At 40.5% G+C, this 25,070-nt stretch overlaps 1 pseudogene; it reads left to right on the top strand.

Moving 5' to 3' along the window:
- The first annotated feature begins 5,044 nt into the window (after nt 1–5,044).
- LOC121972325 lies at nt 5,045–23,499 on the top strand (annotated as a pseudogene).
- The last annotated feature ends 1,571 nt before the right edge of the window (nt 23,500–25,070 follow it).

The following is a 25,070-nucleotide window of genomic DNA, read 5'->3' as shown; positions in this document are numbered from 1 at the left end:
CATATCCATGCCGAGCTCTTTTAGATAATTTTAAGAGAATAAGCTTTTCCTTCAAAAGGTACTAGCCACGAGCGATGGAGAAGAATCAAGAAAAGAAAGAAGAAGCAAAAGGAAGATCTTCTTCCTTTGGGTGGCTCACGACAACAAGAGGAGAACCTCTTGTTGTAGCCGACGACAAGAGAGAGGGAGAGGGAGAGGGAGAGGGAGAGAGAGGTATAGAGTTTAAGTTTTCAAAACCTAATCAAGCCAATAATAAATTGTTTATTAATTCTATCTTAACCGTATCAATATATAGTCCTCTTTAATGAGTTGGATTAGAAAGTCCAAATCCAACCCATTATGCCTTAACAAAAAATTAGTCCATTAACCCCTTAGTTTAATTCACAACTAAATCAAATTGGTTCATGGCTAAACCAAATTAGTTCATGACTAATCCAAATAGGGTCCAACTCTTTCATAAGAGATGTGACCCATCCGTACTTCTGTTCTGACAAATATTTTCATATTTGTCTTATGTATGATCCAACCTGTTGGTATAGGGAGCACCAGACGATCGAACCTAAGTTTTGATTATGATAAAGGGTCCAAAGTTAAGTTGTCACTATGTGAAAATCGATAATAGACTTCGGATATTATCCGAAGTAATAGGTAGATAATTATCAAAGTAGATGCACGTGAAGTAAAAGGGTTAATTTTTTACTTCACCACACGTTTACCGAAGTCTATCACCGGTCCAAAAACGGTTCAAAATCGGACCGTTTTCGAAGTAAAAAAACTCTATTACTTCATCGAGACTAGTAAAATGACCGAAGTAGTTGATGATTTATTACTTCATAGGTTTCGTTTTTGTCGAAGTAAAATAGGTATACATCTTCACAATTTTTGAATTCTGGTGCAGTAAATGTTTAATTTTACTTCTGCATAATTTGTCTTGGTTGAAGTATTTATTATTGTATTACTTCATCGTAGTATAGAAGTAATAGAGTATATTTTACTATAATAAAAAATTAAATATAACGAAGTAATTTATACAAACTACTTCCTAAATTTGATCAGTAGTGAAGTAAATAGTTTTTTTAACTACACGACTATTTAAATTTAGTGAAGTCTTTTTTGTTGTATTACTTCATCATTTATTTATAGTATCAAAGTAATTGACCATATTTTACTGCAATAAAATTTTAATTGACAAAAATTTATATTATAATATTTTACTAAAACACAATATTTTTTACCACCAAAATTAAACAAATATATCACAAATATGTATCAAATACAATCCAAAAGTGTATTCATAAAAGACATGTTTAACCATAACCCAAAAACTTTTGTATCCATAAATCTCTAAATACATGTCTAAAATTTATATCACAGCCTACACTTAGGCACCCACATAGAAGTAGACGAATTCGCTCCATTCATTTTTGACTTCATCATACTGAGATTGATTGTAATACTGTTTATTTTTTAATGCTGCAAACTGAAACATTAACAAAAGTTTGAGGATCAATAAAAAATGACTCAATATTTTCTAAATAAAATATTTCATAAAGAAGAAATTCACCTTTCTCTCTAATTGTGGATCTTCATCCAAGATTATCTCTTTCATGTACTGCATCACACAATATCCATATTCAACACCACCATTTTGTTTAAAATTACCCTAATAAAATTGAAAATGTCATGCAAGAAGTCACAATCCAAATAATAAAAATTATTAATTGTTGTCTAAATACATGGTCACAATACATACTGTCAATTGTTTAACACCTGGTCCTTTTGAAATATCCCTTGATGCATTGTATATCTTGACCCCACTACATTCTAAATAATAGAGCATTATTTTTATAACCTATAATGAATTGAATGCATTCAAAATTAGTATAATCTACTACTTACTTTGTCACAATAGTTTGTCAAGCATAGTCTCGGTTCCTATTACTCAAAGAGTCCAATAAATATATCATATTCTTATTTTCATTAATTATAGTCAAGATCCAATGATACCTCTACAAATGAAAATATAACATTGACTAACAAGTAGTAGGAATTGATAAATAATTAAAATCTTACCCAGTATTATATGGGATGAAGCAGATGTTATCTCCGTTCGATACTCTCAACTGAGCAGCAATATGTTGTGATAATTTACTGCCTTCTTCACCCACACCGCATGTAGGTATGTGACCAGGATCCACAAATGACACATACTCAGCTCTTTTTCCTTTCTTCAAGTATGTGTAAAGGTAACTGTAAGGAAATTAGAAGGTAATGACAAAGTAATGAAAAATATATGATCTAAGAAACTAACTCATAGACGGATGTTATATATAAATATTATGGGAGGTTTCATCAATAAATTGAACAGGTCAAAATATTTGTTTGTTCCTTTTTTTTTTTAAAATGTGCTCCATATAAAGAATGAAGACAAACTTGCCTAAACCTGATGGTCGATATTAGATATATGTGCATTTCTTCTGATATTGGCACTTGAAGGGGATGAACTTGGATACAAAAAAAATTACCATGAAAATAGTGATGTTAACTTTTTGGGGAACTGCAAGAATAAGAAATTGTCAGAACATAATCGACAGCAAGAGATGAAAGATAATAACAAAGATGAAGTAGATAATCTTATGTTTCTCAGACTTTGTCTATCCTTGATCCTTGACTATATCTATTCAACAAATGCTTAAATTCCCTTTAATATTAGTATTTTTTTTTCTCTAAATCATGATACCATAGTTGCCACCATAATGAATATTTATTATATTCAAATATGCTTGCCTGGTTCATTGCATTGTACCTGCAACAAGTTCACCACTCATTGATTTTTCTTTTCCCAAATGGTAATTTGTTGTATTCATGTGCAAAAAGAAATCTGCACGTAATCAAATCCTTCGTTCACATACAAGTGTAAAGAACCTCCAATAAAGAAATCTCACACACCCACACCCTCCCACAAAGGATACCTGGCAACCCGACTAGGGATGAATCATTGATTTCTTTCAAACTGATAAATTTTATTATCAGCCTTTTGTTTGTTGTGCATGCAAAAACCATAAGACAATTCCTGAACAAAAGAACAGTTTCTTAATTCTATGTATGTGAACTTTTAGTGAAAGTTTCATAAACTAATGCAATGACAGGAAAAGGAGCTTAATTTAACAAACATAAATAGTTCATATATTTGAGAAAAAAAAATACAGAAACTAATGTAATGGCAGTAAAAGAAGCTTAATGTTCACACATGGTCCCATAAGTGAAAGTGGATCAACATTAGCAAATTCAAATTGAAAATTGTGATAACCTTAAGCTTACAGATGCCAAATAGATTGGTTCGGAAAACAAAACTAGCAAGAAGACCACTTATGATTGGTATAAATGACTTCCAGGCAGATAAAACATCCTTGCCAATGTACGAGCAAGGATTTGCTTCGGATACCAAATACAAAATACTAATTATGCTTTGGATAGCAAATTACATCTTCACTGGTGTTACTACAAGCACTATAAAAAAATTACAATACCAAATACAAAATCAACAGAATCATCTATTGACAAGGAAAAAAATCCCTAACAAGAATAAGAACTAAAGCACTTTATGAATGATAAAAAAAACTAAATAATAGGACCTTTGGAGCATCTTAGTGGCTCATTATACAAAAAATTCCATGAAAGAATCATAAACCTAATGGAGAGGTAGAGATGAAAGGAAAGAAGGGGTCGGAAAGGGAACAAAACCTAGCATTGTAGAGAGGAAAGGATATCCGTGCATCGGGGAGGGAGGGGGGACTCGAAGGTCGCTGGGTGAAGTGGATCTCCGTACGTCGTGGGGGGAGTCGAAGATCGCCGGGCAAAGGGTGCGTCGGGCAAAAATACACGAAAGAGGGAAGAGGCGCAAGGTGATGAGAAGAGAAACGACAAAAAAAAAAAAAGGTTAAGAGGGCATAGGGTTTGGTTCACGTGTGGAAAAAATTAACCGGTTCAACAAGGAAATTTTTTTAAACCGGTTCAAAGTTATTACTTCAACACTTAGATATATTAGTTTGATATTGTGACTTATTACTTCATCAAATTTATATTACGAAGTAAAATGTTAGATAAAATTAGAAGTGAGACCCACATTTTTTAATCTATAAAGTCTAAAATAGTATTTACTACATCAAATTTATTATCGAAGTTGATTGTAATATATTACTTCACAAATACTGATTGTCGAAGTAAATAGTTGCGAAGTCTATTCCAAATTTTCACATAGTGTGTCTTGTGATTTAATAAGGTTGATTGAGTTTGCAGGAAAGTCCTAAGTTGTCTTAGTCCTAGTGGATTCTAGGTAGGTGAAAAACCCTAGGGGGTGGTAACCCTAGGTCCTAGGGGGTGGTAACCTTAGGTGATGAAAAGTCCTAGCCGCGGTTAGGCAAGTGGAAAACCCTAGGGGTTGGTAACCCTAGGTCCTAGGAGGTGGTAACCCTAGGTGGAAAGTCTTGGCGGGTCAAGCACTTTGGGTGAAACCCTAGAGTCGGGGACTCTAGGTGAAAATCTTGGTGGTTGCAAACTAGGTGGAAGACTGGACGGGTTGGGGATTGGACGTCCAGCGAAAAGTTTTGAAGACTCAGACGCTGAATAAAAGTCTAGTCGATCTGCAGGACCGATCTGACAACAAGTAAACTCTCCTGAGAGGAGTAGGTGAGGATGCGTTCCCCATTGAGGTTGAGGGAATAGTAAGCGTCGGTTCGACCTAGGGTTTTCGAAGGAAATCTGAAAGTCAAAATCAGACAGTCCGGTGACTATCAAATACTTGTATTCATTCATATTTTATTGTGCTAAATTTATTTTATAGGTTATGTTTGTTATTTTGGTCTAACGTATCTTGCAGGGAGCAAAAAGGACTTAAAAGGCTCGGATAAACAGTGTTCAAGATGCCTCCAGGGGAGCAGGAGGCATCTCGAAAGGCTTGGCTGAAGAGCTCGCATGGAGAGGCGCGATGAAGCCTTCCAAGGAGCTTGAAGGCGCCTTAGATGTTGGATGGAAGGTGCCTTTCATGGAGCTTGAAGGCGCCTTCGGAGGGATAAAGTTCACAAAAAGCGGGAGTTATCATCTCCGTGGATTCGAGAATAAGAATCCAAGCTGGAGGTGCCTTCCATGGAGGTGGAAGGCACCTTCAACAGCCTATATAAGGTTGGTTCGAGTAGATACAAAAATACAACTTGTTTTTCACAGTCTTTCTATTGCGCGCTACTCAAAAGATGATCCAACGAAGCTGTAACACAACTCCAACAACCGGAAGCTCGAAATTCCTTATTCATAGTTGTCGGTATACTTTCAATTATTGTACTTTAATTATTGTACATGTAATTTCCGGATTGATAGTGAATTGCCCAAAGTAAACACTCAACGAGTGTGGGCCTTGGAGTAGGAGTTGCCACAGGCTCCGAACTAAGTAAAAGAAAAGTGTTAGCGCTTGTTTTGCTTCCGCATTATTTCTTATTTCCGCTGTATTGCTCTGTGCTTTCTAAAATGAGTGAAAAAGTCATGAGTGTTATTCACCCCCTCGAGCGCATCTAGATCCTACAATTGGTATCAGAATGGGGCCGCTTTGAATCGGTACAACTACCGTTTGAGCATTTTTTTCATAGCTTTTTCGTTCATTTTTGGTAAAAATAAATTCTTGCACCTTTCATTTTTTTTCCCTCCAATTTTTTTGAAAAATCCATTCTCTAATTTTCACCATTAGTTAGAATTGATAAAATATCTCATTTAACAAAATTTGTCACAATATTTTTTAATAATATTATTTTATTATTTTTTCTTGAAATTCATAAAATACTCTTATTTTATCTTCTCTAGCATTACTAATCCAAGACTGAGTCTTGGAACAAGTTTTATTATTTTTTATTTGTAGGAGACTTTTCCTAAATGACCCACCAAGAAGGGTATATCACTGCACGTCTTCCCCTCTTCTTCGGTGAAGAATTCAGCTACTAGAAGAGCCGAATGAAGTACCACTTGAAGACACAGGTCGAGATGTGGATAATCATCCAAACTGGCCTTGTGCTCCCTCTCGATGACACTAGAAAACCAGTATCATGCGAGAAATGGGACACAAATCTCATGAAGAAGATAGAGGCCGACGCCAAAACGACATGCACTCTCCAATGTGGCTTAATAAAAGAAGAGTTGAACCGAGTAGGCTTCTTCTCAAGCGCCAAAGACTTGTGGGAGAAACTAATCGAGCTGCACGAAGGGGTCTCTGATACTAAGGTAAGTAAAAGAGATCTTATTTTAAATAAATTATATAACATAAAAATGCAGAATGGTGAATCGGTGAGGCAGTTGCACGCATGCATCTAAGACCTGCTCAACAACCTCCACACAATTGGTCAGAAGGTGGAAAACTGCAATGTTATAAGGTATGAGCTCAATGCATTTTGGAGGAATACATTGTGGGCATCCATGGTAGATGCTTATAAAGTTTCCAAGGATCTTTCCTTAATTAAGTTAGACAAATTATTTTCTGAATTCGAATTACATGAACAGACTAATACACCCTCGGTCGAGAAAAGTATTGCTCTTGTTGCAGGTACAAATAGAAAAAAGGAACCAAAAGTCAAGCGCCGAACTGAACCCAAATATGAAGACGAGTCATACTCAGATGACAATGATGAAATCACCTCGAAACTAGTAAAACTAGTTCGGAAAGCACTTAAGAAGAAGAAAGTGACTCAATCAAACACGAAGGCCAAGTCTGGAGTTACCTGCTACGACTACAACAAGAAGGGACACTACAAGCCTGACTGTCTAAACCAGAAGTAACAAAGAAGGAAGGCCTTGAAAGCAACATGGTCAGAATCCTTAGAAGATTTTGACCAAGAACACGAGCAAGCAAGCTTCCTTGCTCTACCAGTAGAAGCATACGCTGTCGAAACAGAGCCTGAATTAGAAATCAGAGCTGAATCAGAAACCGAGTCAGAAAGAAGCCATAGATCAGTATCCATTTCTGAAGGGACAAATAATATTGTAAGCTCCCTAATTTTTGGTACTAAAGTAGATGAATTACAAAATTTAGTTTCATATTTGTTATGAAAGTTGACAAAATTCAACCTCCGAGTCAAGTCACTCTAAAAGGAGGTAACAATCCTTAAGGAGGAGACCAACCTAAGTCCTTTGATTGAGCCAGTTCATAGTGGAAGTTCAACCCAAGTCCAACAACTTGAGGAAGAAAATTCTCACTTGAAAACTCAAGTTAAAGAACTTAAGAACACGTTGGAACGGTTCACCTTGGGTTCCAAGAGTCTTGATCTAATTCTTGAAAAACAAAGGATCATATACAATCAAACTGGACTTGGATACAAGGTCAAACAAAGATTTATATCGTACTTATCAATAGTAAATTCATCAAATAGAAATCTAGTTCAAGCATGGCGCTGCCAAGGCGAGGGGAGGAAGCACGACGAGATCGTGATTCATGTGAAGGCCGGCGTCTACGAAGAGTACGTGGAGATTCTAACTCGATGGAGAATTTAATGATGACCGGCGACAGGATAGATGCTACTGTAGTGATGGGGAATAGGAGCGTTAAAGACGGCTACCACACCTTCCAATCGGCCACCTTCGGTTAGTTATAAATAAATAATCAATTGATTTAATTTACTTGGTAAGAAATTAACTAATATGAGAATATATATATATATATATATATATAGATAGATAGATAATATGTTTACATCAACTAACTAACAGTTAGTTGTAGTTTTTTTTACCATCGATATAAAGTACTAGTTTAATTAATTTCAAAATTAAACAATCATACAAGAAATAGATTTTCCCTTTGCTAGCTTCTAATTAATCAATACTTTCTAAAACTATTTGATTTCATTTTACTCGATGTATCAATAATTTTTAGGACCTACGTACTATTGATCTATTTAATTAATATTTCTTCACATTGGTCAGGATCCATTTAATGTTTGTAATTCAATGTACATTGATCAGGCGTATCATGCCACAGATTCATCGCCCGCAACATGACGTTTGAAAACATGGTTGAGCTAGAAAAGGAACAGGCGGTGGCGCTCCTATCCAAGTCCGACCACTCCGTCTTCTACAGATGCAGCTTCAAGGGTTACCAGGACACCCTCTACGTCCACTCCCAAAGACAATTCTACCGAAACTGCGACGTCTATGGAACCATCGACTTCATCTTCGGCAACACCGCTATTGCCTTCCAGAATTGCAACCTCTACGTGAGGCGACCTATGAACGACCAAGAGAACGTCATGACAGCTTGTAAAATACTGGAAAAATAGCGGATAATGATAAGGGAAATTTTTGGAATTTTTGGAAATTTTTCGGGAATTTTTCGGAGCTCGTATGGACGAGTTAACGGGGATAAAAACAGGGCCCCGGGAAAGCCTGTTTAGGCTACCCATTTAATTGAGGAAATGTTTAATTTTCCATTTAAATTTCTTTTCTTTTTCTTTTATTTCTTTTTCCCGTTTCTTTTCCCGATCCTCACCGAACCTGCGCCGCACCCTTGCGGTTATCTTCTCCCAAGCCAACCCGATCCCCACTTCTCCCCTCTTCTCATGTTCTTCCTCACCGATTCTGCCCTAGGTGTCGGAGCAGAGCCAATCCTCTTCCCTTGCTTCTGTGCCCTAGTCGCCAGCCACCCGAGTCGCACACCGTCGGCTGCTTGTCCTCAGCAAAAGAGCGCGCCGCCGACTGCCTCCTCCGCCGGTCATCTTCACCTCTTCATCTAACAGCGCTACCCTAACTTTGCTGGGCCAATCGTCGCTGGAAGGGAGCTCCTAGCCTCACCGGCACTGATCGTCTTCCTCTGCTGCCCTAGTTGTGTTCATCGCTGCTCCTCTTCAGCCCTAGCGCCGACAGCTGACTTCACCGTGCCCTAGTACTGACACAAATCCAGCACACTCCTCTTGAGTGTGCCCTAGTGTGGAATCCAAGCCCTAGTTCTTCCTCTTGCTGCCACTACCGAGCGAGCTTGCTTCTTCCCTCTATTTTCGGCAGTCACCTCTGTGCCAGCCACCAAACCTGCCACTGCCCTTGATCAATCCACGGTGAGGTTCGATTTTTGGTTGGCAATTCTGTAGACTCAAGGATTTTGATGAATCGTTTCCCTTTGTGATGATCTACTGTTCTTGATTAGAATGTTTGTGTTGTATTGTGGGATTGATCATTGTGGTACTGTCATTATTTTTCCACAGCAGCTGTGATTTGTCCATTCATAATTACCAGCAATACCCTTGCTGTGAGAAGAGGAGGTAAGGGGAATAAGGAGTATTTGCTGTGGTTTTCTTGGTTTCGGCAGAATTCCATCTAGCAACACTTTGTTTCTGCAGCAGCTGTGAGTTTGAGGTATGTTGTAGGAATTTGGCTACATGTTGTAGTTAGATAATGAATCATGTGTAGATTGATTAGATTTATGTGTTGAAGTAGGTATGATTGGATTATGAATAATTAGGGTTAATGAAGCTAACCCTAGATGGTCGGTGGATTTGGAATTTGTTTAGCTATTTGTTTATAATTAAACTTAGCTAAACTGTACCATTTACTACAGGACTTTGACGCGAGACGAGTATCTCAACGTCATATTTGAACCAGATTGGACTTTTCGATTGGAGGCGGGTACCTCTTGACTTATCTTTTATGATATTGTCAATTGGATATGCATAGTATTTTATAGCTACAAGCAATGATCATGTTTGCCTTTGGTATGTCACTGTTTGTTACCCATAGTGTGTTCTATTGGGCGTTTGTTATGTATCCATGTTTACGTCTTGTGATTATTGCCTTGTGTACCTTAGTTCCTAGAGTAAGTGACATACCATACCTTACTAAGGTTAGGACTAGGTTCTGGATTTTATTTTCTGGCATGTGTATCTAGATTATCTGATACCTAGGTTTTATACCATACCTGACTTGTGTACCTTAGATCCTCGAATCTGATCATCGATACTGTGGTACCCATTATATATATATGGATTTTTCTATGCTGATCAGGATATTGCCATGCTTAGTGTCATGCATCATGCTTGCATGCTGAGCGATAGTCGACTTCATTATTGTGAGTATATAGCCAGTTACATGGATCTGCACACACGACCACTCATGGGTTAGTGGTATATTCAGGCAGGGTGTGTTGCAGCAGGTGCTTTGTCAAGGGTTCGTTTGGTCCACTCATGGGTTAGTGTGACGCAGCGTTGTAGCAGAACAGAGATCCATCCACGTCATCGTGTACTGGGAGATGAGAGCATTGAGCTCCCCCATTTATGATTTGGGGTAGGAGGAGAGGTGTACTCTGACAGCATCTCGTCCACTCGGTCACTCATCAGGAGCAGTGACGTCAGAGTGCACGGTTGTCACAACCCTACCCACTCGGTCTCACCATCATGTGTGAGACGGCTGACTGGAGAGTAGGGGTGACCAAGACATGTCATTGGCATCATACTCATTGATGCATTTATTGCTTGTGTTTGCTGCATTTATTTGTTGCATTTGGTTGGATGCATATGTTTGACATGCATACAGGATTTATGACACTCTCGGTTTGACGACCCTTTTGTTCTGGATAGGAGTTCCTGGTGAGTACAGTTTCCTCAGTTACCTTTCAGTTTTGAATATTTCCTATATATGATTAGGAAGCTGTATTCCATGTTTATTGATGTTAGATATATCTTACTAGGCATGTCTATTGGCATTCGCTGAGTTGTTGAACTCACCCCGTGGACACTATCTTTTTCAGGTACCAGGTTGGTTATGATGTCGCTTGGAGTATCCTGTCTGCTGGTCCCCACGTCACCTCAGAAGATCTATCGGTTTCATTTATGTTTTGTTTGTTTTATGTGTCAGTGTGTTTTGTTTGTGCTCCGATTTTGTTTCTGGAGTTTTGAAGTTGTTATGTGGTATTTTGTATTATTGTTGGTTGTGTAAGCCTAACCGACTAGCAGTTTTGTATTTGGTTTGTATTTGGTTTTGGTACAGTCGAGTGGGCTGCTTTACATATAACTGAGTGGTTGTGTTTTTATTGTATTAGCTGAGTAGGCTGTATCATATAACTGCGTGGTTGTGTGTATATTCCAGTCGCCTGTGGCTGATGTATATTGTGCATGTAGAAATGATTCAGATTGTCAGCCGTACAGGGGAGGTGCTGCCGAAATTTCTTTGGACAGGGACTCCCTCGAGGCATGATAATTTAGTGGTATCAGAGTTAGGTTACGATACTTGCTATGTGTTCTGGATTTTCGAGATTTATGTGATACCAATTTATTTGGTATCAGAGATCGGCTTATGAGTCTTATTTTCCCTGTGTTTCGGATTTTGTATTTTGTTCTTCTCGATGTGACTTTTTGGGTTTTGGGACCTGGCAGCAGTAGGACATCTTCAAGCTATAGGAGGTATGTTGGTATACTGTTATCCTACCTTTTTGTTAGTATATGCACCGTTGACTATTACAGTTTATGACATATATTAGCATTCTTTATTAGTACCTGTCTAGTTGATATAACATATATTTTATGTGTTAGGTAAAGCCATGAGCATTCTTTATTAGTACTTGTCTAGTTGATATAACATATATTTTATGTGTTAGGTAAACCCCTGATCATGGTCGACTTTAATAGAGATCGAGGATTACAGTCTCTGGTGATTTTCCATATCATATCACCAGTAGTTTTAGCTTCTGTTACTACTAGTTGGTTAGAGGTTGGAGACATACCAGTCTCTGTTGTTATTGGCTAGGTGCTAGGTAATGACTAGTAAGTACATATTTTTATTGACTCAGCCAGTAGTGTACTGATATACTTTAGTTAGTTTCGTCAGTAAGTAATTGATCTACTCTTATTAGATCGGTCAGTAGAAGTTTGATTTACCATAGTTGCTTGAAAAGGATTAATGTAATCTTGATCAGTTGGTAGATAACCGATTTAGTTTTGTGGGTTCGAGCAGTAGAGGACCATCATACTCTATTTTATAGAGATGATGATCTTTGGGCTATTCGTGCTTAGTTGGATATTTTGAGCACCTTTGAGTACAGGGCTTGTACCGACGTGGAAAAGACTGAATTAGCCGTATACCATTGTCGGCTTGGTCAGTCTATAGAGGATCAATGTATCCTATTCGATGGGTACTTTAATTTTTAGACTTTATGTACCTGGTTGGATAACTTAGATGTAGCATAGGAAATATCAGGTTGATTGGATTAAATATGCTGATTCTGTATATCTATGTGGTGTGTACATATAATTATTATGTGTGTAGGAGTGTTATGATGGACGGTCTGATTTCATGTAGTGGGTGTATTTTTCCAGTTATGATTGTTGTGGGTTTCTAGTAGATTATACTCGAGTGGTCTGATTGGTTTATTGGAGGTATTTTGTCGATTAAATCTATGTTGTGAAATGCGCACATGTGTTTGAGTGTTGTATTGGAGGTATCTTATCGAATTAATCTGAGTTGTGATATGAGCAGATGTGTTCGGTGTAATATTTGAGGAATCTTGTTCATTATATTTGTTCTGTGTGTACACTCGTGTCGATTATGATTTGTTGGAAGTATTACGTTGATTATACTCTTGACATAGGTGTATATTATGTCATGTGAGTGTTGTTTGAGGTGTATTATCGATTATACCTATATTGATATGTGCACACGGGTTCAATATGCATTGTTGGAGGTATCACGATGGTTTATACCTTTGTTGTGAGTATGTTTGGTGTGTACTAATTGGAGGATTATGTCGATCATACATATGTTGTGTGTGCATGTGTGCCAGGTGTATGGTTGGTAGCATCATGATGATTCTACCTATGTTGAATGTAGAATGTGAGTGTCTACATTATGTCATTGGTTGTATTACCCTGTCAACTAATTCTCCTATTAGTGGGTGACCGACTCACTAGGATGATGATAGAGTTGACTATGGATTTGATTTGCTTACTGGGTTATTATACCCTAGGTTACCCACAGTGATCTGTGGTAGAGAGATCTCGTGTAGTCTCTAACTGGATAGTTAGGTGCCTTGGGCACTTATGTATTGGTTGTTGTGGAGCGTTGCTCCCATACATGTTATGGATCGTTTGTGGTGGAGCATTGCTACCACATATTGTGGATTGCTTGTAGTGGAGTATTTCTCCCATATATATATTGTAGATACATATTTTGGATTAATTATAGTGGAGCGTTGCTCCCACATATGGAGGATTTCTTGTGGTAGAGCGTTGCTCCCACATATGTGGTATTTCATGTGATGGAGCGTTGCTCTTAAACTGGAGGATCTATTCTTTGGTGATTTATATCGTTGGTGATCAGATCTGTTTATTGTCGAGGATCTTATGGTTAGGAATGTCTATGATACGGACATTATGTGTCTTGGTTTACCATTAGGGCTTGCGGAGCCTTAGATGTTTTCATGGACTCGATGATTTGGGTATCCCTAGGATATTGGATCAGAATTCGTTATCGTTATTGACGACGTGGTGTTTTATTCCTGATCTGAGGTGTATCACGTACACTATCTTCGCATAGTTCTAGTGATGTTTCGACTGAAACGTCTATATGTGAAGATCAGTAGTGCGTATTTTGGTTGTCTTTTGTGAGATGTTTGAGACACATGGTCACCAGTAGGAGTATACCGTGGTTCCACAGGAGATAGAGGTTGTTACCATTGTGAGTAGACGGAGTCTATAGAGAAGGCTTGCAACTTCCTTGGTTTGGCTCGATATTTCCGGAGATACGTTGAGGGTTTCTCTCGGATTGCTATGCCACTTACACGCTTGACCAGGAAAGGCGTGAAGTTCACTTGAACTGAGGATTATGAGATCAGCTTCCAGGAGCTGAAGTGGAGACCAGTGTCGGCTCCGATTTTGGTTTTACCTTCTGGAGAGGACGGATTCGTGCTCTATATCGACGCCTCTCTTCAGGGTTTGGGCGTTGTTCTGATGCAACACGACAGGGTAGTCTCCTATGCTTTTTGACAGTTGAAGGAGTATGAAAAGAACTACCCAGTACATGATTTGTAGCTGGCCACCATTATTTTTGCCTTAAAGATTTGGTGACATCATTTATACAACATTACATTTGAGATTCTCATTGATCATAAGAGTCTCAAATATATTTTTACATAGAAGGAGCTTAATCTTCGACAGAGGAGATGGATGGAATTCCTAAAAGATTATGATTTGTACCATTAGCTATTACCCGGGGAAAGCCGTTGTGGTTGCCGATGCTCTCAGCAGGAAGTCCATCGAGTAGTGGTCACAGACTTGGTTCAGGGTTTTGCTGAGTTAGGCCTTCAGGAACAGGGACAGACAGAGCAGGGTATGTTGGTTACCATGGTTGCTTAGTCGTCGATCAGTACGAGGATCTGAGAAGCCCAGGCCGGTGAACATCATTTGTAGTTCATTGACAGTCAGATAGCTTTCGGGCAGCAGACCGAGTTCACACGAGACAAGGAGGGTATTTTATACTTCCGAGGCAGATTATGCGTACCTCAGTCTCATCCAGTCTTACAGGAGCTACTTCAGGAGGCTCATCGCTCTTGATTTGTGGTCCACCCAGGCGGGACCGCATGTATCGAGATTTGAGGCGTTTCTATTGGTGGAACGGTATGAAGAAAGACATCGCGTAATTTGTAGCGAGAGCAGGTGAAGGCAGAGCACCAGATACCTGTCGAATTCTTTTAACGGATCCCTATTCCTGAGTGGAAATGGGAACATATTACCATGGATTTTGTGGTGGGTTTGCCTAGGACACGACGGGGCTATGACACGATTTGGGTAATCGTGGATCGATTAACCTAATCCGCGCACTCCTTAGCGATCCGGAAGACTGATTTCCTGGATCGATTAGTAGATCTGTATTGCCGGGAGATCATCAGATCACGTGGTGCCCCGTTGACTATTATTTCGGATAGAGACCCCCGGGTTCACGTCTCGTTTTTGGTAGAGTCTGTAGCAGGCCTTGGGCACTCAGCTCTGTTTCAGTACAGCTTTCCATCCGCAAACGGATGGATAGTCAGAGCGGACCATTCAGACTCTAGAGAACTTGTTGAGGACATGCGTATTAGATTTTGGAAGTAGTTGGGAGGACCATTTGCCATTGGTAGAGTTCACCTACAACAACGGCTTTCATTCGGCTATCCAGATGGCACCGTTTGAGGCGTTGTAAGGTAGACCCTATCGGACACCCACCCTCTGGGAAATGGTTTGGGAGGCCCAGCTGTTGGGACCTCATAGAGCTCAGCATGAGGCAGAGTTTGTCCGTACTATCAGACGGAGGATGTCAGAGGCGCAGGACCGCCAGGAGAGTTATGCTGATCGGGGACGCAAACCCCTGGAGTTTTCTACAGGCGACCATGTATGTCTGCGAGCTTCACCCACGAAAGGGGTGAAGAGAATTGACCTCAGAGGTAAGCTAGCTCCGCGATACATTGGACCTTTCCAGATCTTGGAGAGGATTGGAGCGGTAGCTTACCGGTTGGCACTACCCCCGTCCCTGGCAGGCGTTCACGACGTATTCCATGTGTCTATGCTGAGGAGGTATATATCCGACTCGACATATGTGTTGACCAATATCTCAGTTCCCGTTCAGCCTGACGTCACTTATAAGGAGATTCCGGTACGGATTTTGGACCGGAAAGAGCGTCAGTTGCGGAATAGGACTATCCGACTTGTTAAAGTCGGATGGCAGCATCATTCGGATGAGGAGGCTACTTGGGAGCTCGAGGATACGATCCGAGCTCGATACCCCCACCTTTTCACTTGAGGTATGTGATTTAATTTACCGTTCATCATTTATACGCTTTACCTGTTGTTAGTATTTGCTGATGGTAGATAACGAAATTTGGGGACCAAATTTTTATTAGTGGGGGAGAATGTAAAATACTGGAAAAATGGAAGATAATGATAAGAGAATTTTCTGGAATTTTTAGAAATTTTTCAGGAATTTTTCGGAGCTCGTATGGACGAGTTAACGGGGATAAAAATAGGGCCCCGGGAAAGCCTGTTTAGGCTACCCATTTAATTGAGGAAATGTTTTATTTTCCTTTTTAATTTATTTCTATTTCTTTTATTTCTTTTTCCCGTTTCTTTTCTCGATCCTCGCCGAACCTGCACCGCACCCTTGCGGTTATCTTCTCCTAAGCCAAACCGATCCCCACTTCTCCCCTCTTCTCATCTTCTTCCTCATCGATTCTGCCCTAGGTGCCGGTGCCGAGCCGATCCTCTTCCCTTGCTTCTGTGCCCTAGTCGCCAACCACCCAAGTCACACACCGTCGGCCGCCTGTCCTCAGCAAAAGAGCGCGCCGCCGACTGCCTCCTCCGCCGGTCGTCTTCACCTCTTCATCTAACAACGCTACCCTAACTTTGCTGGGCCAATCGTCGCTGGAAGGGAGCTCCTAGCTGCACCGCCACTGATCGTCTTCCTCTGCTGCCCTAGTTGTGTTCACCGCTGCTCCTCTTCAGCCCTAGCGCCGGTAGCCGACTTCACCGTGCCCTAGCGCTGACACAAATCCAGCACACTCCTCTTGAGTGTGCCCTAGTGTGGAATCCAAGCCCTAGTTCTTCCTCTTGCTGCCACTGCCGAGCGAGCTTGCTTCTTCCCTCTATTTTCGGCAGTCACCTCTGTGCCAACCACCAAACCTGCCATTGCCCTTGATGAATCCACGGTGAGGTTCGATTTTTGGTTGGCAATTTTGTAGACTCAAGGATTTTGATGAATCGTTTCCCTTTGTGATGATCTACTGTTCTTGATTAGAATGTTTGTGTTGTATTGTGGGATTGATCACTGTGGTACTGTCATTATTTTTCCACAGCAGCTGTGATTTTTCCATTCATAATTACCAGTAATACCCTTGCTGTGAGAAGAGGAGGTAAGGGGAATAAGGAGGACTTGCTGTGGTTTTCTTGGTTTCGGTAGAATTCCATCTAGCAGCACTTTGTTTCCACACCGGCTGTGAGTTTGAGGTATGTTATAGGAATTTGGTTACATGTTGTAGTTAGATAATGAATCATGTGTAGATTGATTAGATTTATGTGTTGAAGTAGGTATGATTGGATTATGAATAATTAGGGTTAATGAAGCTAACCCTAGATGGTCGGTGGATTAGGAATTTTTTTAGCTATTTGTTTATAATTAAACTTAGCTAAACTGTGTTGGAACCCCAAGGTTGTTTTGGTGTGATCAACAAGTTAAGTTAGGTCCTGTTTGTTTCTAACCTTGTGTCTAAGTGTGCAGGAGCTTAGGAACACAGGTAATCGAGCGGAAGACGCAGCTAGCGAGAAGGACGGTAGTCCGAGGGACGAGGTGCTGCGGAAGAGTACACCGGCGGACGAGAAGGAAGCGCGCGGTGGTTCCGAGGGACGAAAGCCGGAGCGGAAGATTGCTCGGGGAGCATGAGACGCAGCTAGCGAGAAGGTCGACGACCGAGGGACGAAGACTGCGGATGAGTACGCTGGTGGACGAGAAGGAAACACGCGGCAATTCCGAGGGACGAGAAGCCGGAGGGAAGCCCGCTCGAGAAGACCAGAAGTTGGGTTCGGGTGAGCCCTTTTCCGTATGGCAGAGATCACCCAAGCGAACGGATCCGGAGTAGAAGACCCGGACCGAGGCGAACTGAACCGGAGCAGTGGTCCCCGAATGAAAAGTCAACATCGGTTGACTTTAGGCTCCGGGGCGCCCGGAGCAACCCGGGGCGCTCGGAGCAGCCCGGGGCGCCCCGAACCTTTCCGAGCGCCCAGACCTGGTTTGTTGACCAGATCGCGTCAAGCGCGATCTAAACATTGGGGGATAAAGTTTTATCCCCCCAGGGCGCCCGGAACCCTTCCAGGCGCCCCGACCAAGGCTATAAATATAGCCTTGGTCCAGAAGCTAATCATTAGTTCAGAAATTGTAACAACACTTTTGTGCTTCCACTGCTTTGATTAGTTTCTTTCTTTTTGTGCCTACACTGCTGTAAATGAGGCTTCTCCGCCTGAAGGAGTTCTTAGTGCAATCATCTTCCTTGGATTAACAACCTCCCCGGTTGTAACCAAGTTAAATCCGGTGCCTCATTTTTATGCTTTATTTTCTGCTTAATCTATTTTTCAAGTGTTAGCTTAATTGTTCGAGAAAGGGTTGTGTTTTTGCAGGGCTATTCAACCCCCCCTTCTAGCCGGCCCAACGGTCCTACAAGTGGTATCAGAGCCGAGGTGCTTCAGGAGGACTAACCGCCGAACGAAGCAACGAGATGGCCGGACCAAGCATTCACCCGCCGAAATTCGTAGGGGATTTCGCCACTTGGAAAAAACATATGCAGGTATTTCTTACAACAGATATTGAATTATTTTTAACAATGAAACTTGGCTTTCAAGCTCCAGAGGACAAGGAAATAGATAAATGGACAAAAAAGGAGCAGGCCGACTTCGTAGCGAACGACAAAGCAGAATACCATCTGCTAAGCGTTCTTCCGCCTCAAGAAGTCAACAGGATCGATAAATACAACTCTGCAAAGGAACTTTGGGAGAAGTTCCTCGAGCTGCACGAAGGAACGTCCGAAGCTAAGCTCACCAGAAGAGATCTGCTTCACAATCAGCTCACCAGCCTGCGACTTGGGGAAGACGAGTTAGTCACGCATCTACACTTGAGAATAAAAGAAATTATCATCGGTCTTTCGAATCTCGGAGAAAAGGTAAGTAACCGAGATTTGCTCAGGTACGCTTTAAATTCCTTTCCTAGAAATACCAAATGAGCATCATTAGTAGATGCATTTTACATTTCTAAAGATTTAGAAAAGATTTCATTAGAAGAATTCTTTTCAACATTTGAAGTGCATGAGTCAAGATGTACAGGAATGAAGGAGCCTAAAAATAACGTCACCCTTAAAGCCTCGAGAGACGAACCAGAATCGGAATCCTCTCTCGACGACGAGGAAATGGTAATGATGGTAAGAAGATTCAAGAAACTTTGTAAATCCAGATCTACTAACCATCCGCAGGGAAAGAGGAGAAGAACGATCCGCTGCTACCACTGCGACGAAGAAGGGCACGTCAAGGACAACTGCCCGAAGCTGAAGAACAAGGACAAGGAGAAGGGTAAGAAGCCTATCCAAAAGCGAAAGGCCCTAAAGGCGACGTGGGACGATACATCGTCCGAATCGGAAGTCGAAGCTTTCTCCGGACTCGCACTGATGGCGAGTCATCAAGATGACGACTGCCATTCAAGCTCTTCCGAAATGAGCATTGAGAGCATCGATGAAGGGGGAGACACGTCGGAAGAAAGCAGCAGCTCAGGGGGAGAAACGGACAACGAGATCGATAAGGTAAGTCAGGTACGATCTCTTCCTCCCGATAAAATGTTTAAGTTCATTAAACTTTTAACAAAAGATTGCTGCAAATTAGAAAGTGAAAATAAAAATTTAAAAGTAATTCTAGCTAAGTCTTGTCCCTTAGAAGAATTAGATAAATTAAAACTAGCAAATGAAAAATTGAAACTTGAAAATGATGATTTGAAAATGCAAGTAGATAACTTGAGAAACCATGCATGTTCATCTAAAACCAATGTTAGAAGATTTAATAATTTAAATTGGTACTTTAAATATCACCCTGGACAAATTAGAAACATTTCAAGAAAATATGTTCCTAAAAACTTTTTAGTTAATCCAGTAGGTTGGAACCTATATTGGGTTCCGAAGTCATGCTTAAATTAATTTTAAAATTAAAATTAGCGCTTTAAGTGAGAAAATTAAACAAAGAATTTCTTTATGAGGCTTTGTCTTAGGAAGTGGTTGTTGCTCCAATAACCAAGAAGGCCTAGTGCCTCGCCACGACCTGGAAGCCAAAATATTGAAATAAATGTTTAATTAACTTACTAATGAAGCATTAATACAAGAATTAATTAGTGCTTGAAAAAGGTTATTCAAAACATTTTATTTCAAATTAGAAATTTACTTGCTTAGAAATTTTTTTTGCCTAAGTCAATTTAAAAAATATATATATATATATATACTTAAAAATGTAAGTTAAGATTTTTTTTACTTAGAAATATTCTCAAAAATTATTTTTTCCTAAGTTAAGAACTTTTTCTTGAAACTAGAAATCTCAGCTTAAATTATTTAGAAAAAATTTCTAAATCTCTTAAAAACTTAGGAATTTTTTTTAGAAATATTTTTTCTAAGTCTTTAACCCTTAGATTGTTTTTCTTGGAACCCCATTTTTTTGTGATCAAAGGGGGAGAAGGGAAAGTATAAGTCTAGGGGGAGGTAGATAGATTTAATCTGATTTAATCTTTTCTATCTTTTTACACTTAAATTGAAAATTAAGTTAATTTACTTAATGTTATTTAATGTCTATTTTAACCCTAGCTTAACTTGGGTTGATCACACTAAAAAGGGGGAGATTGTTGGAACCCCAAGGTTGTTTTGGTGTGATCAACAAGTTAAGTTAGGTCCTGTTTGTTTCTAACCTTGTGTCTAAGTGTGCAGGAGCTTAGGAACACAGGTAGTCGAGCGGAAGACGCAGCTAGCGAGAAGGACGGCAGTCCGAGGGACGAGGTGCTGCGGAAGAGTACACCGGCGGACGAGAAGGAAGCGTGCGGTGGTTCCGAGGGACGAAAGCCGGAGCAGAAGATTGCTCGGAGAGCAAGAGACGCAGCTAGCGAGAAGGTCGACGACCGAGGGACGAAGACTGCGGATGAGTACGCTGGCGAACGAGAAGGAAACACGCGGCAATTCCGAGGGACGAGAAGCCGAAGGGAAGCCCGCTCGAGAAGACCGGAAGTTGGGTTCGGGTGAGCCCTTTTTCGGATGGCAGAGATCACCCAAGTGAGCGGATTCGGAGGAGAAGAACCGGACCGAGGCGGGACTGAACCAGAGAAGAGGTCCCGGACGAAAAAGTCAACGGCTGTTGACTTTGGGCTCCATGGCGCCCGGAACAGTCCGGGGCGCCCGGAGCCCTCCGGGGCGCCCGGAACCCTTCCGGGCGCCCGGACCCTGATTTTGACCAAGATCGCGATTTACGCGATCTGAACGTTGGGGGATAAAGTTTTATCCCCCTAGGGCGCCCAGAACCCTTCCAGGCGCCCCCACCAAGGCTATAAATATAGCCTTGGTCCAGAAGCTAATCATCAGTTTAGAAATTGTAACAACACTTGTGTGCTTCCACTGCTTTGATTAGTTTCTTTCTTTTTGTGCCTACACTGCTGTAAACGAGGCTTCTCCGCCTGAAGGAGTTCTTAGTGCAATCATCTTCCTTGGATTAACAACCTCCCCGGTTGTAACCAAGTTAAATCCGGTGCCTCGTTTTTATGCTTTATTTTCTGCTTAATCTATTTTTCAAGTGTTAGCTTAATTGTTCGAGAAAGGGTTGTGTTTTATTCAGGGCTATTCAACCCCCCTTCTAGCCAGCCCAACGGTCCTACAAACTGTACCATTTACTACAGGAATTTTACGCGAGACGAGTATCTTGACGTCATATTTGGACCAGATTGGACTTTTCGATTGGAGACGGGTACTTCTTGACTTATCTTTTATGATATTGTCAATTGGATATGCATAGTATTTTATAGTTACAAGCAATGATCATGTTTGCCTTTGGTATGTCACTGTTTGTTACCCATAGTGTGTTCTGTTGGGCGTTTGTTATGTATCCATGTTTACGTCTTGTGATTATTGCCTTGTGTACCTTAGTTCCTAGAGTAAGTGACATACCATACCTTACTGAGGTTAGGACTTGGTTCTGGATTTTATTTTCTGGCATGTGTATCTAGATTATCTGATACCTAGGTTTTATACCATACCTGACTTGTGTACCTTAGATCCTTGGATCTGATCATCGATACTGTGGTACCCATTATATATATATGGATTTTTCTATGTTGATCAGGATATTGTCATGCTTAGTGTCATGCATCATGATTGCATGCTGAGCGATAGTCGACTCCATTATTATGAGTATATCGCCAGTTACATGGATCTGCACACATGACCACTCATGGGTTAGTGGTATATTCAGGCAGGGTGTGTTGCAGCAGGTGCTCTGTCAAGGGTTCCGTTAGTCCACTCATGGGTTAGTGTGACGCAGCGTTGTAGCAGAACAGAGATCCCTCCACGTCATCGTGTACTGGGAGATGAGAGTATTGAGCTCCCCCATTTATGATTTGGGGTAGGAGGATAGGTGTACTCTGACAGCATCTCGTCCACTCGGTCACTCATTAGGAGTAGTGACGTCAGAGTGTACGGTTGTCACAACCCTACCCACTCGGTCTCACCATCATGTGTGAGACGGCTGACTGGAGAGTAGGGGTGACCAAGACATGTCATTGGCATCATACTCAATTGATGTATTTATTGCTTGTGTTTGCTGCATTTATTTGTTGCATTTGGTTGGATGCATATGTTTGACATGCATACAGGATTTATGACACTCTCGGTTTGACGACCCTTTTGTTCTGGATAGGAGTTCCTGGTGAGTATAGCTTCCTCAGTTATCTTTCAGTTTTGAATATTTCCTATATATGATTAGGAAGCTGTATTCCATGTTTATTGATGTTAGATATATCTTACTAGGCATGTCTATTGGCATTCGCTGAGTTGTTGAACTCACCCCCGTGGACACTATCTTTTTCAGGTACCAGGTTGGTTATGATGTCGCTTGGAGTATCCTGTCTGCTGGTCCCCACGTTACCTCAGAAGATCTATCGGTTTCATTTATGTTTTGTTTGTTTTATGTGTCAGTGTGTTTAATTTGTGCTCCGATTTTGTTTATGGAGTTTTGAAGTTGTTATGTGGTATTTTGTATTATTGTTGGTTGTGTAAGCCTAGCCGGCTAGTAGTTTTGTGTTTGGTTTGTATTTGGTTTTTTGTCATTTTCCGTTGTGTTTTGGTTTTGGTACAGCCGAGTGGGCTGCTTTACATATAACTGCGTGGTTGTGTTTTTATTGTATCAGCCGAGTAGGTTGTATCATATAACTGCGTGGTTGTGTTTATATTCCAGCCGCCTGTGGCTGATGTATATTGTGCATGTAGAAATGATTCAGATTGTCAACCGTACAGGGGAGGTGCTGCCAAAATTTCTTCGGACAGGGACTCCACCGGGGCGTGACACGGCTCAGGGAAGGAGCAGCTCGAACGAGTCCATCGGCAAATCGATCCACAAATCCGTCGTGGCTACAACATCCGACCTCGCGCCAGTGCAGGGGTCGTTCAGGACGTACCTCAGCCGACCATGGAGGGAGTATTCGAGGAGGGTGGTGATGAAGACGAAGCTGGGGGGTTTGATCGACCCCGCGGGGTGGTTGGAGTGGAATGACAGCTCCCCGCTGAGCATGTTGTACTACGGGGAGTTCCTGAACGCTGGCGCCGGCGCCGACACGAGTAGGAGGGTGAATTGGAGTGGTTATCACGTGATTAATAACTCGTCTGAAGCTGAAAAATTCATCGTCGAAAGCTTCTTGTCCGATGACTCGTGGATACCAGTCACCGACGTTCCTTACACGTCGGGCCTATAAATTAATTATACATGGTGCTATATAAATAAAGGGGCACACCGGAATAAATTGTGTTTCTAGGTAAAAAATTAAAATTTACTTTGTTCTATCTTCGAGTCATGAGTCATCGTATGTTTATCATTACCCAATTCATTATTGCAAACCCTCCATCTAATCACGTGGCTCCTAATTAAATGAGTCGGTGGGTTAACTTAATTTTAAAATTGATTAATTTTAAAAATTAAATATCCCTTTAATTAGGAGCCATGACGATAGAACAAGCTAGCACAGGAATCTTCCCATGCTACCACCTTCCCAAGCTAGCACAGGAATCATTGGATTCAAAATTTAATAGTATTACAACCATCATCGAAGAGACCAAGGATCTATAGGCCACGACGATAGAACAACTCTTGGGTTCATTATAAGTCTATGAAGAAAAGAAAAAGATAAATGAAGAAATTACTCAACAACTCCTAAAAATGACTCTTCAACTGACAAACAAAGATTAAAGCTTCAGTAAAAATAGAAGCCAACGTGGAAGAGGTTGTGGATATGGAAGAGGTTTTCCTAATGAGTAAGGATGAGGTTCCAATAACAACAATGAAAGAGAAGAAAACTCAACAAGAGGGAAGAGGACACACAAACTGGAGGTATGACAAATCTCAAGTTAAGTGCTATAATTATAATAAGTTTGGGCATTATGCTAGAGAATGCAAATCACCTAAGAATAAAGTATATGAAAAAATAAACTATATGAAAGAAAAAAAAAGGAAGAAGACATCCTATTACTATCGTATAAAGATAATGAAAGAGGCGAAGATATAATGTGATATCTTGTTACTAGTGCAAGCAATCATATGTGTGGAAAAAGAAACATTTTAGTAGAGCTTAATCAATTAGTTTGTGGTAATGTATCCTTCAAAGATAAATCAAAGATCGAGGTGAAAGGCAAAGGTAACATTCTCATCTATTTGAAGAATAGAAAATCTGCATTTATCTTGAATGTTTTCTATGTGTCAAATATGAAGAGCAACATCTTAAACTTAGGACAACTTTTGGAAAAAAATATAATATTCAACTAAAAGATAGTATGCTCATCTTGAAAAATGATATTGGTTGCTTAATTGCTAAGGTATTTATGTTAAGAAATAGAATGTTCTTGCTTAAATTTCAAAATGATGTTGTCAATTGTCTCAAAACTTGTTATAAAAACATCACTTAGCTATGACATCTTCGATTTAGGAATCTCAATTTCAGAGGACTAGAATTACTTTCAAATAAGGAGATGGTGAGAGGACTAACTTGCATCAAACATCCTGATCAATTATGTGAAACATGTTTATGTGGGAAGCAATTTAGAAAAGGTTTTCCAAAGGAGTCAAGTTTAAGAGCCCAAAAGTCGCTTGAACTTATACACACAAATGTTTGTGGTTCGATAAAATTAAGTTCACTTGGTAAGAGTAATTATTTCATTCTTTTCATAGATGAATTTTCTTAGAAAACTCAAGTGTATTTTTTAAAGCAAAAATCGAAGGTCTTTGGTGTTGGTGCGGTTAGCACTAACGGTCTAACTCAGGTTTTGATAAATG

The sequence above is a fragment of the Zingiber officinale genome, chromosome 4A (genome assembly GCF_018446385.1).
Source record: "Zingiber officinale cultivar Zhangliang chromosome 4A, Zo_v1.1, whole genome shotgun sequence".
Lineage (NCBI taxonomy): Eukaryota > Viridiplantae > Streptophyta > Magnoliopsida > Zingiberales > Zingiberaceae > Zingiber > Zingiber officinale.
Note: the sequence above shows the minus strand (reverse complement) of the source record. Positions and strands in the feature narration are given on the sequence as shown.